Raw genomic sequence first — 13,916 nt, forward strand, 5'->3', positions numbered from 1 at the left:
GTGGTGAATATATGAGTATAGTTTTAGAGTGATTCTGTGTAATCCCAGGAAATGCCACCAAACAGTGCTTTACTGCATTTAATTATAAATCGTGCCATTTCTCGCCTGGATCAATAATCAATCTGAAATCAACGCTAGATTATCGGTATTATGTTTCATCATCAATGCATGAAAGGGGGGGGGGGGAAGCCGCACCTCCGTGCTTTGATCGTAACTAACGGGACACGGCACGCGCTCCGATTGCAGGAAAAAAAATATCGGATCAACGCAAGATTGATAACATATAGTCCTTACCTTGTCTATGATGTACTGCAAAAAGAATAATCCAATTATCTGATCGCCATTCCAAGTACTGATCGCGATCGTGTGTCCAATGTTATCCAGCCGTGAACATGAACGGGGGGGGGGGGCTCGTAGGTCAGGGCTGTACAGTGCGAGATATATGTTGCACGTGCTACAGCAACAACGGTCTGTGCGATGAATGGATTCGGTTCATATCGATACTCTTATTTTGAAAATCCTGTAGCAAGTCTCATCTCTGCAGAAGCGCAGCTCCAGCCATAATATCTATGGCTCCGGCAGCTAGCAACGTTCGGTTCATATCGATACTCTTATCTTGAAAATCCTGTGGAGTCGACTCGTATCCGCTCTACAGTACAGCACAGTAGCGTCTGGAACACGCACATTGCAACATAGCAAGGCTAGTGTGCCTATTTCGCGACCCAAAACAAATCCCTGCCGTTTTAGTCCGCAACGGGTCAAATGCATCTAACATGCTTTGCAATCCTCGCCATTCCACGTCGTGTTAAAGTCTGAAATTAACGTTACGTTAGCGTAAACTAACAAGCTAATCCTGATCAGAGCGCTAGAGAGAACAGCAGAGGGGACTGGGGAAGGGGTGGGGGTCAGGCATTCTCCCTGTGTGTGTGTGCGTTTGAAAAGATCAGATGAAGTCAGATGAGTATATTATATTGATAGTAAATGTACTGAGGGTGGACAGATATTTAAACATAAACATGTTGTGAGTTCCAAATTTGTTTTACGGTACTTAAAGTTTAAAGCTCAATATATCAAAACGTGGCACTTTATAGTGAACAGGAGGTCTATTTGTATTAAAAACAATAGATTGTTTTTCATTTAAATGTCTGGAAGAGCTCAATACATTTTTCGATACAAGAATCGATATCGTATCGTGATGAAACTGGTGATTCCCACCCCTAGTAGAGTGAGTCCATACACCCAACACCAAATCCCATAATTCCTTACAGGTAACGTGTCTGGCTGTGTGACGTCAACTTGTCAGCATGAAAATGACAGCCAAACATGGCACTGCAACTAAATAACACAAATACAATAGGCACATTTGTGCCTGTTACAAATATAACACGTTTTATACTTGTGCTACAAGATTTTGGCCTGTGCTACAAAACTATCAACCTCTGTAGCACCAGTGCTATGTGCAAAAAAAGGTAACGTACAGCCCTGTCGTAGGTGCATCTGTTAGAACCGCTTGCCCTGCCCGAGTGTTTAGACCCCGCCCCCACGCTGCAACTTGGCCCAGACAACAAGCCATATCGTTTCAAATGGAGTGCAATAGTGGCCGCAAGGCGTTAGGCGGCGGTATCGGACCGTTGCGGTCTCAGACAGAGTGCCACACATGTCCACAGCACAGCAGGATGAATTATGAATGGAAATAGCGAATAAAAGAAATAACGATCATAATAACGAGTATACTCGTTGTTGGCGTCCAACGATTGGCGGGCTATAACGATTATACTCGTCATTGGCAATTAATGTGTTAAGGCCGAGCGGTCCGACAATAATTTCACAGCATAAATAGATCAATGCAGTCCGTATTAATTAATGTAGCGTTTCCCCCCCCCAAATGTATCCAAGAGTAAAGACCCTAACCTTATGAAAACAGCAGTCAAAGTGTATATTTTCAGCACTACGTTTGTTTACCAATTACTGTAAGTGTTATATGAATGCATATGAGTTTACAGAAATCTCAGCGCATTGAGTCGGAAACCGGCAGATATTGACGCAAGGAAATGGAGCAGCCATATGCGAGTGTAGTCCTATGAAAGAAGAGACCCGGGACTTTCGATGGTGTTACGTGTGGGTGTGTTTGTACCCTGATCAGGTGTTCCCAGTGTGATGTGTAATGTCTGGTTGTAGTTCCCCGTCCTGGTCTTGTAGTTCTCTGTCGTTTCCCTCCCAGGTGTATCCATCTGTAATCAGCCCAGGTGTTTCTTGTCTCGTCATTCCCTTGTGTATAACTGTTCTGTTCTCCCCTGTGTGTGGTGGCTGATCCTGTCTGTACGGTCCTGTGGTTTGTTTGTTGTTACTTTATGTTATTCCTTCAGTTACTAAATCCATGGTAAATACATAATTAAACATCTTTTTTGTTACTCTGGCTACCGTTTCCAATTATGTTACATTGACAAGACGACGAGCACTTTTTCAGTCAATGGTAACGTAATAGATGGGCTTAAAGGTGGGCGGCACGGTGGTGTAGTGGTTAACACTGTCGCCTCACAGCAAGAAGGTCCAGGGTTCGATTCCCGCTTGGGGACCAGGTTTCCGCGATGCCAGGTACCCAGGTGGGGTATCTCCCGGGCCTTTCTGTGTGGAGTTTGCATGTTCTCCCCGTGCTCGCAAGGGTTCCCCCCCCCGATAAGAGAAACCCAATGGAAAAACATGCACAACAACAGATCGCTAACGCTGTCGTGTCCGTGACGAAGACGGGCAGCAGCACTTGGATGGTCCGCGGGCGTGGCCCACGCCACAGCCCTCGTCTGCTCCCGGCTGCCTTGGGGGGGAAGGACGACGGGATGGGCTAAGCGCATCGGCGATCTTACAAAAAACAATGCATGCGTGTGTGTGTGTGTGCTAAACTAACCGCTGTGTGCCGCTAACATTGAGTCGTCTGCATGCCAATTAAAGACCTCTGCGACAGGTCCTGCATTATTATTAAAGGTCCACTTGTTAACTTATTGGGCAATTTTACACAATTCCTGTGAGTCTATGGAACACATCTGTAAGTGGTTTTTCAATAAAATTCATTGTTTTGTATTTTTAATCAAGTACTTTGGTGCACCACTTTCTGCCCTTCCAAGGAACAAGATATTTTTGGCTGGGCTCCGCCCATACTCGCAATGACACCCACCTGCACTATAGCCTAGCTAAGAGATGGCAGATATGCTAGCACGGAGGAACACCGCAAACACTACAGTAAAATAGTAACGTTAATACACTATTGACAGACAGAAAATATTAGCCAAATTAGAAAAAGGAATAACCTTTACCACTATCGCAAATAATCTGTCTGTTCATGCGCACATTCTCCTTGCCTTTCCTGAGACTAGTCCGAAGTGCATCATAGTTGTAGACGTTTGGTAACGAATGTATGAACGAGGTCCTACTGCTAATTAACCAATTACGACTTATGTACTTACTGATTCGATACCTTCTTTCGGGTCCCACAGACTTGGTACAGGCTAGCTCCCTTCTTTAGCAACAGCCAGGAAATCACCCCAGCATTATAAAGTCCTTGATTCTCAATGCAGTCTTTGCAAAAATCCAAAAAACTAACTTGGCCCATTGCTTCCGGAGCTCGATATCATTAGGAAACGAGTGCACGGACGTATTCGCTGGTTGGCAGCCAGGAACAGCACATGTCTTGCTCATCATTTTAACGTTATGCTAACTTACTCGAATCACTGTTCAGTTGATTGTGGGCGGTGGCTACAACCACAGTAGTGGCTCAGTATGCAGATATTAGCTTAACACTTTCAATGCCAACGACGAGATATCTAGTTTGTTCATGCAGACCGTTCATTGCCAATGACAAGAGATCTATTTTTTTTTATTAGCGATTTGAATTCATATTTCATCAATCTAGCCTCACGTTAGTGCTGCAAACTCTCTCTGAGATCCATTGGGAAAATACCGCCCCCTATCGTCTCTCCCTGTGGTACTGCACCCCTGTGGAATGGATTGAATGAAACACATGGGGGGAAAGAAATCCTGCTTCCTCATTTTACTTCTCAGACAAGTCACCCGAGACAATAGACCTGTCGCTAAACCACGCCCCAAAATAGAATTTGTCCAATCATATCACAGCAAAATCCTCGCTGCAGTGGGCTGCACAAAGCTCGGTCAACCTAGGTTTTAGGTTGTATCAAACCAGACGGCTGTGATCGCAACCACTGTCAAGAGTTCAGTTTTTTGTTATTATCTACATAATATCTGATGGTGAAACGCTGTGCGTGGGGTACCTGTAATTCAGACACCAGGTACCCCGAAAGACTGGATGGAGGAGTATATTTTGTACCTTTTCCGAAGCCCTTACGAAAACTACAGAAGTGCAAGCGGTGGATTATGTTGTGTCGTCGACCACATAAACAACTGAACGTGAATACCATTACCAAGGACACTTATGTTTGCTCAAAGGTAAGGTCAATTCATAAAGACATAATATTTGACGGCATGTATTAGAAACGTAGACCAAACTATTAGTTTGCTAACGTTTGACTTTGCCTGCGAACTAGCTATCGTGTATCCAGCCCAGTTAGCCAACGTTAGCAGCTAGCTAACGTTCTACTCGTCCTCGCTAGTTAGCTGGTGTTTTTAGCTAACTTTGGCTTCTGTCTTTTCACCCCAAAGCACTTCAGAGATGGGAAGCCAACTCTGGAATATCCAGATCCCATCCGGGCTCTCGTGTCTGCTCCGAAAAGACACAGACCCTCACCCAAAAAAAGGTACAATACCGCAGATATTTCTGCATCATAACGTTAAGTTCTAGCTCTGTTATCTTATCAATACATCTAACTGTGTTATCAATACATGTTCTAACTGTTATTAATACATCCAACTGTGTTATCAGTACATCTTCTAACTGTATGTGCGGTAACGTTACCGCAAGCCAGGTGCATAACAGTGGAAATGATGACCAACAAGGACAGTTATATAATGTAGTGACCACCATTGATAGTATAAAGAACTGGCTAACAGACAACAGAATACTAATAACATGAATACTACTACATGCACTAAGAATGCTTGATGCACTTCAGATGCCATAGTGCCACTTGAAACCAGTAACAACAGGATATATAGGAACCTCTGGTGAACGATGAGTAATGTCTCTATGCACTTTGTTGATGAAAATAATTGTTTTTAATGCACAAATGAGCATGAATGATTTTTTTTTTATAAAAGAAAAACTGAAACATGAATGAACTGAAACATGAATACTACTACATGCACTAAGAATGCTCGATGCACTTCTGATGCCATAGTGCCACTTGAAACCAGTAACAACAGGGACAATGATCTGTCTATGCTTAGCTAATACTCGGCTTTGTGTTTTTTCACAGAATGAGGTGTGCTGGAGATGTTACTGCCCTCACAGAGACAACACAGGTCAATCCAACTCTGGAAAATCCAGATCCCATCCGGGCTCTCGTGTCTGCTCCGAAAAGACACAGACCCTCACTCAAAAAAAGGTACAATACCGCAGATATTTCTGCATCATAACGTTAAGTTCTAGCTCTGTTATCAATACATCTAACCGTCTTATCAATACATCTAACTGTGTTATTAATACATCTTGTAACTGTTATTCCATTCAATACATCTTCTAACTGTTATCAATACATCTTCTAACTGTACATCTTCTAGACTAACAGTTATCAATACATCTTCTAACTGTTATCAATACAAGTTATAACTGTTATCAATACATGTTCTAACTGTTATCAATACATCTTCTAACTGTATGTGCGGTAACGTTACCGCAAGCCAGGTGCATAACAGTGGAAATGATGACCAACAAGGACAGTTATAGATGTAATGTAGTGACCACCATTGATAGCAGGGGCGGATTTAGGATTGTAGGAGATCCGGGGCTTAGCCCAGATGGGCCCCCCTTCCTTTTTTTTTTTTTTTTTTCTTTTTTTGGGCAGGCAATGGGTGGTTTGGAGGGGGTCCGGCACAACCCCCTCCACGACAGATTTTTTTTGAATTTAATGAACCTGTACGTGCAATTTCCTGCAATATAGAGCCTTCAATCTTGACCAATAAAGCTGCTCTTTTCACTATAAAACTCAGTTAACCATAACATAGTTATGGTTAGATTTATATATTGGGGCGGGATATATCATATTTTTCATATAATCAAAAAGTGGTGGAGCAAGATCATACCTTTGCTCCCCCAAGTTCAATAGTGGGAGAGCAGAGATGCTCCGAATGCTCTTATGGCCAGGCGTCTATGATTCACTGATACAAAGTAAAATAGTGCAGTGCAATAAAATAGTTAGTCAAATAGAATAAAATAATGCAATAGTGCATTGCAATAAAATAGTTATCATCGTATTTTTTCGGGAGGCCGGTAAGGAGTGCATTACAGTAGTCGAGTTGGCTTGAGATAAAGGCATGGATCTGGTTTTCAGCGTCCTTTTGATTTATAAATGGCCGTACTTTAGCTATGTTTCTAAGGTGGAAGAATTAAGTTTTTGTCAACTTGTTGATTGTGATTTAAAGCTTAGGTCTGAGTCTACCATAACACCAAGACTTAACTCACTCAAATACAGTTAGTAGCTGGATAGACCACAGATGGAAATGAGCTTCTGCTAAATCTGGTGCAAACATATTTTCATGTAACAATGATGAATTGTAAAAAAAAAAAAAAAAAAAAAAAAAAAAAATTTAAATAGATTCGGGGCTTTTCAGAATACATCCGGGGCTTGAGCCCAGGTAGCCACCCCCTAGCTCCGCCCCTGATTGATAGTATAAAGAACTGGCTAACAGACAACAGAATACTAATAACATGAATACTACTACATGCACTAAGAATGCTTGATGCACTTCAGATGCCATAGTGCCACTTGAAACCAGTAACAACAGGATATATAGGAACCTCTGGTGAACGATGAGTAATGTCTCTATGCACTTTGTTGATGAAAATAATTGTTTTTAATGCACAAATGAGCATGAATGATTTTTTTTTTATAAAAGAAAAAACTGAAACATGAATGAACTGAAACATGAATACTACTACATGCACTAAGAATGCTCGATGCACTTCTGATGCCATAGTGCCACTTGAAACCAGTAACAACAGGGACAACGATCTGTCTATGCTTAGCTAATACTCAGCTTTGTGTTTTTTCACAGAATGAGGTGTGCTGGAGATGTTACTGCCCTCACAGAGACAACACAGGTCAATCCAACTCTGGAAAATCCAGATCCCATCCGGGCTCTCGTGTCTGCTCCGAAAAGACACAGACCCTCACTCAAAAAAAGGTACAATACCGCAGATATTTCTGCATCATAACCTTAAGTTCTAGCTCTGTTATCAATACATCTAACCGTCTTATCAATACATCTAACTGTGTTATTAATACATCTTGTAACTGTTATTCCATTCAATACATCTTCTAACTGTTATCAATACATCTTCTAACTGTACATCTTCTAGACTAACAGTTATCAATACATCTTCTAACTGTTATCAATACAAGTTATAACTGTTATCAATACATGTTCTAACTGTTATCAATACATCTTCTAACTGTATGTGCGGTAACGTTACCGCAAGCCAGGTGCATAACAGTGGAAATGATGACCAACAAGGACAGTTATAGATGTAATGTAGTGACCACCATTGATAGTATAAAGAACTGGCTAACAGACAACAGAATACTAATAACATGAATACTACTACATGCACTAAGAATGCTTGATGCACTTCAGATTCCATAGTGCCACTTGAAACCAGTAACAACAGGATATATAGGAACCTCTGGTGAACGATGAGTAATGTCTCTATGCACTTTGTTGATGAAAATAATTGTTTTTAATGCACAAATGAGCATGAATGATTTTTTTTTATAGAAGAAAAAACTGAAACATGAATGAACTGAAACATGAATACTACTACATGCACTAAGAATGCTCGATGCACTTCTGATGCCATAGTGCCACTTGAAACCAGTAACAACAGGGACAACGATCTGTCTATGCTTAGCTAATACTCAGCTTTGTGTTTTTTCACAGAATGAGGTGTGCTGGAGATGTTACTGCCCTCACAGAGACGACACAGGTCAATCCAACACAGGACATGAGTGACAATGAAAGAGGTATGATTTATGTTTTTGGACTAAAGTGAGCATCATGGAATGTGTGCAACTTTACAATCATGTCATTGATGAACTGAATATCTCTGTGAACTCTCTCAATATATATATCTCTTCTTGTAAAAAGTACAAAGTCACAGAAGTTGAGTCCGCTAAGTAGCAGTTGCCCTTGAATTTGGTAATAACAGTTGTGCCTCTCTGAGATGTGCATGGCTTCTCCGTCTTTACGCACATAGAAATCTTTTATGGCTGTGGCTGCCTCTGCTACCGTCATGTCCCTTGCTGCAAAGGGACATTTCACCTCAAGCAAGCCTGTTTGACCATTGTCACATATTATAGCATCTGGTGTTGTCCCAAGGAAGGGGAGATCTGGTTGCAGGAGGAGGCCAGAGTTATGAACATGCCTATCTGGACATTTCTCCTGGTACAGCTGCTTGGCTTTTGACTCATTGGCAGAGCCATAGGTTGTTGCAGTAGCAGTGAAGGGCTTGGGGTAATATGTGGACTGTATGAAGGCATTTGAAATTTTCTTTCTCTTTAGTATCTTGCCAAATTCTGATGCTGTCAGCCTGCCCTCTCGCTCCTTGTGGACATGCAGCCTGTCCCGTCGTTTGCAGTTGTAGTTGTCTTGATTCCTCCAGATCAAAGCTCTGGATGTGCTGTGGTGTTGGTATGCCTATGTCTGGAGAGAGGGGCATGGGGATGGTCTTGGTACACTGAGAGGATACAGGCAGGGATGTTGTTGGGTTGGTCTGTGGTCGCTGCAACAGTGGGAGCTGCAGCGAGAGAAAAAAGAAATGGATTAGAAATAATTTCTCATTTCTTTCTCTCCTCATTCACCTCTGCCCCTCATCCCTCTCCCCTTATCCATCACCCCTCTCTCCTCCCCTCTTACTCCTCTCTCTTCTCTAAGAAGGTCAGGGTGTGGAGGAGCCTCCAGATGAGGAGCGCCGGCCTGTGGAGCAGGCTCCCCCAATGGAAGGTGGACCAGAGGAGCGAGATGAAAGATTGAGAACTCAACAAGCACAAATTGAATCACTGACTAGTATAAATACTGTTCTGAGACAGAATCAAGAACCAAATAGATTAACACCAGAGGTCTTGCAGCACAGCCGTGTACCAGCGTATTTCAAATATTCCACTGGATTCACTTATGATGAATTCAACAATCTATGTACTGTGTTTAGTATACCTAGTAGTGAAACAGCACAGCAAACTTCAGTCCCATTGACATATAGCAGAACTGATTGGCAAATTAACACAATGCCCCTGCGTGTGCAGCTCTTGCTTGTTCTTATGAAACTGAGACAAAATCATGATTTAAAAGATTTGGCATTTAGATTTATGATTGATGAACGTAGTGTTGGTACTTTGTTCAACGCATGGGTGGACTACATGTTCACAGTTCTAGGGGAACTACCCGCGTGGCCTCACAGAGACGTAATAATGGCACAAATGCCAGGAAAGTACAGAGAGGAATTTCCTACAACGATGGCAATATTAGACTGTACAGAGTTAAAAATTCAAACCCCAACTTCACTTGTATTGCAGAGTCAAAGTTACTCAACCTACAAGTCTGCAAACACATTGAAATCCCTCATAGCATGTGATCCACGAGGTTCTGTAATATTTTGTTCAACTCTTTTCACTGGATCTATGTCTGACAAGGAAATAGTTAGGCAGAGCTACTTTATTGAGCTAATGAAAAATCTGCTTAAACATGGCTATCTGCAGGAAGGGGATGGGCTTATGGTAGATAAAGGATTTTTAATTGAAAATGAGCTACAAGAAATTGGACTTGAAATAAACATCCCACCCTTCGTCAGAGGAAAAAGGCAGATGCCCTCTACAGATGTCTGCCTGACAAAGAAAGTGGCTGCACACAGGATTCATGTTGAACGTGCTATATCAAAGATAAAGAAATTTTAAATTGTGTCAGAGAGGATCCCTAACATAAGGTTGACAAACATCAACCAGATCTGGTATGTTGTGAGTATGCTGTCTAACTTCCAGCCTTGCATCCTCAAGAATACCATTACCTGATAGCTCAAACCACATCCAATGGGGTAGTCCTTTCCACATACTGCTACCAGTATAGGGGTCTTGTTAACGATGTAGCTTATAGGTGTGCCTATCATTCCTCTCAGTGTCTCATATATTTCCTCACTGATTCCTGACTCTTTCCTAAAGGCAGAAAGATACATGTTACTGTTTTTTTTTGTGACCAACTTTTTAGGAAATGTATAGGATACAATTAATTAAAAAATAAATCATAATTATGTTTGTTAGATAACCTCTGATTCTGTTACAAAGTAATAGGGGAAAATACAATTTAGAAACAACTAAAAAATATAACAGTAAACAGAAAAAGAAAAGATAAAAAAACATGATTTTTGTTAATTCTCTGGTGTCAAGTTACAAGTGTTCAACCTAGTACTGATTTTACCTTATGGGCCGCAGTAAGTAATATTTGGATCGATTCTGTCCTTGCTCCCTGTGCTCTAGGACTGCATGGATGTCTCTAATCTCAATACTCTCAATACTTCATAGAAGGACAGTTTCCAACGGTAAATAGAGGACTTTGTAAAATTTTGATTTGATACATGTTACTGTTAACTGTGTTAGAAATGTATCGGATGTTGTGCCTGCTATAATTTTTTTCAATAAACTGTGAAGCAGCATCATTTTGCCTTTATTACCTATGTGTTTTTATTGTGCTTTGAAACTACCTGTTAGGAGTGTAGGTAGGGATCACTGGCCTCCTTTTGCGGTTCAGTTTGGCTTTTGCCACGACTGCAGAGGTTATAGGCTGGCCTGCTATCTTCTTCCCTCTGGGTTTATGCCACTGCTGTGGCCGACTGGTACATGAGGCGTCATCATTTTGGGCACGAGAAATGTCTAAGGTGTACATGAGCCCAATGATGTGTGCACAGTACCCTGGTGCCCTATGATTTCAACAGAAATGAGAAGGGGAGAAAAGAAATACTGTTTGAGAACACTGCTCGTACTAGCTGCTACTTGAATATCACTAACATTACATAAATGACACAGCTGTCGGGCCTACAGTGGTTTTGACATGTAAATCCAATGTCTTCCTGACTTTAGCCCTGCCCCACCCACTCAGTATACCGGGTGGGTGAGAGAGAGCTGGTATACTGCGTTGGACCACTAAATTAAACTAAAATATATCAGCAATAGCAGTAATCATTGAGGTCTAAGGTAATAATGTGTTAGAAATCACTTACCCTGCAATACATGAACAACACTGCTCCATGATGGTGTTGTCATCAGCAACATTGATAGAGAGCATGTGGGGTTTCTCACTTTTCAGCTGCGAGTGGTAGCATTTAGCCTCGATTCTAATAATGGTATCTTTTCTGTAAATGTTTATCTCATGAACATACTTTTCCACTGCATATTGTAACCCTCTCTGTCTGCTTCTAGACGAAATATTTGTGTCATCTTTAAAAAACAGGTCTATTACCTGCTGTGGTAAATCTGACAATTGAACTTGATGTCCCCCCGCTGCCATAGTCATTCACGGTCGGCTTGTTTGTCCGAGTTTTCAAAGGGGGCGTGGTTTAGCGACAGGTCTATTGGATTAATTGCCGAGCCCCAGAACAGCGTGGAATACATATTTCCAGTACCCAGCGTTGGATCAATAAATGCGATCGATATTTGGAATGGCGATCAGGAATTGGAATAATCTATGTTAACAGTCTTAGGATAATCAGAGCTTTTTCACAGAGATATCAACGTGTGCCCTATGTGTGTGTGTGTGTGCTGATCAGGAAATGAGAATCGATTTTTCAGCCCGCTTCTGTAGCGTGCATAAGTACACATATACTATCGATAATCTAGCGTTTATTTAAAAACGATTCATAAATAGGCAGAACATTTCGTTTTTTGTGTATTCCAGAATATTCCAGTAAAGGGCGTTTATCACAGAATCTTTATATTTTCCTGAAACTTTCAAAAAACGAGCGTTTTTCAAAATGGTATAAAACGGAAATGAACCGATTAAAAAACAATACGTTTCGACAATGTTGACCGCAAACAAGTCATTGATAAGCGACGGCCAGATTAGACACATAATTTAAGATGTAGTTTATGCGTTCGCAAATATGAGAGCGCTATCATTGAAGTGGGTGGTGGCACGGAAGCACTAAATCGTGTGCCCCCTGCTGGCATTGAAAGTGTTAACAGTGATTGGTCAGCGCCTCTTACACGTCACAGATCCAGTCAAATCTGAATGGCCTATTTCAGTAGGGAGAGCTGCAGCTGCAGAAACTGCACTTGGTACAGATTTAACATTTTCTCACTGTTGGTACAATCCCACATTGCTTGAAAACGAAAAAGGCCATTTTTACAATAGGGGACTTATTTTTTTATATATATATATAATTTTTTTGGCATTTTATTGCTTGCAGAGAGGAAGGATGGGAGAAGATATAGGGGGGACATGCTGTAAAGGTCGCCGGGTCCGGGAGTCGAACCCGGGACGGCCGCATTGCACTGCAGCGCAGTTACGTGGTGCGCCACCCTGGTGCCCACAATAGGAGACCTTTAAGAATTTCATAAAACTACACTACCCAGCTCACGCCTGCCCCTGTCAAACTTTGAGCCTTCTGACGTGAAATAATTTTTTTCCGTCATTATGTCTCACGGGTCGAACAAACCTGAATGTTATTGCCAGAACGTAGTTAGTTTCTAGAAAAAAACGTGTCTCAATCTCATTAAAGATGGTGGCGCGATTTACATTACAAAAAAGTAACTGTACTTACTATCGCCTAATCTATGTTTTAAATTATGGCTATGTGTCTAATCTGCCCGTCGCTTATCAAAGACCGCTTTTCCAGTCAGTGCTGTCAAGGCAGATTGGTTTTTTATCACTTCATTTCCGTTCCAGAGCATTTAGAAAAGCACTCGTTTTGAGATAAAAACAGTTCATTCTGGACCATTCTGTGAAAATAGTCTTTTACTGTAATATTCCATAACGTTGTTATTTGTCGGCCTATTTATGAATCGTTTTCAAATAAACGCTAGATGATCAATATTATACGTGCACGCAAGCACATTCGGGCCGCGCACGGATAATCGCCGTTTTCATTTCCTCTTCGACTTTTACATAGAAACCGAAAGAGCCCATTTCACAAAACAGCCTATATCTTCATCAAAATTAGTCTGATTATCCTAACACTGATAACATAGATTCCTTACCTGACATCAGATGGTATCCAACTGGTATATTCCAATTCCTGATCACCATTCGAAAAAATCGATAAGTGTATTGATCCAACGTGTGTACAGTGCAGTACATGAATCCGCGGGGCTCAGAGCCCCCTGAATGAACGCTGGGACTCCGGCTGCATCAGTGGACTGGAAAATGTGGAGTACCGGATTTCTTTCCCCATCCATTTTCATTGAGTCCATTCCAAAATCCCTTATGTCATCTGGGAGACGACAGGGGGCGCTTTTTTCCACAATGATCGCCGGCGCCCCTCGGGTATACTCGGGTAGGCTCGGGTGATGCAATATGATTTCAGATCGCTAAAAAAAAATAAAAAAAAAAAATCCGTAAATCTTTCATTTACATACGTACTTTTAGGCGAATTTTCGGAAAATATAGCTAGGGCTTAAGAGGTTAAAATCATTGGTAAACAAACAGTGCTGAAAAAATACACTTTGACTGCTGTTTTGATAGGGTTCGGGTCTTTACTCTTGGCTACATTTGAAAAAGAAATGCAACATTAATTAATACGGACTGTATTGATC

At 41.5% G+C, this 13,916-nt stretch overlaps 1 long non-coding RNA gene across 1 annotated transcript; it reads right to left on the reverse strand.

The window, feature by feature from the left end:
• Positions 1-8,750: 8,750 nt before the first annotated feature.
• LOC311238076 lies at positions 8,751-10,971 on the reverse strand. The gene is made up of 3 exons (XR_014620317.1): positions 10,871-10,971; positions 10,181-10,325; positions 8,751-8,917 (listed from the first exon to the last, which is right to left on the reverse strand). It is a non-coding gene; the product is annotated as an uncharacterized lncRNA (long non-coding RNA).
• Positions 10,972-13,916: the final 2,945 nt, after the last annotated feature.

Source organism: Notolepis coatsorum (genome assembly GCF_963971535.1).
Source record: "Notolepis coatsorum genome assembly, chromosome: 12".
Classification (NCBI taxonomy): Eukaryota; Metazoa; Chordata; class Actinopteri; order Aulopiformes; family Paralepididae; genus Notolepis; species Notolepis coatsorum.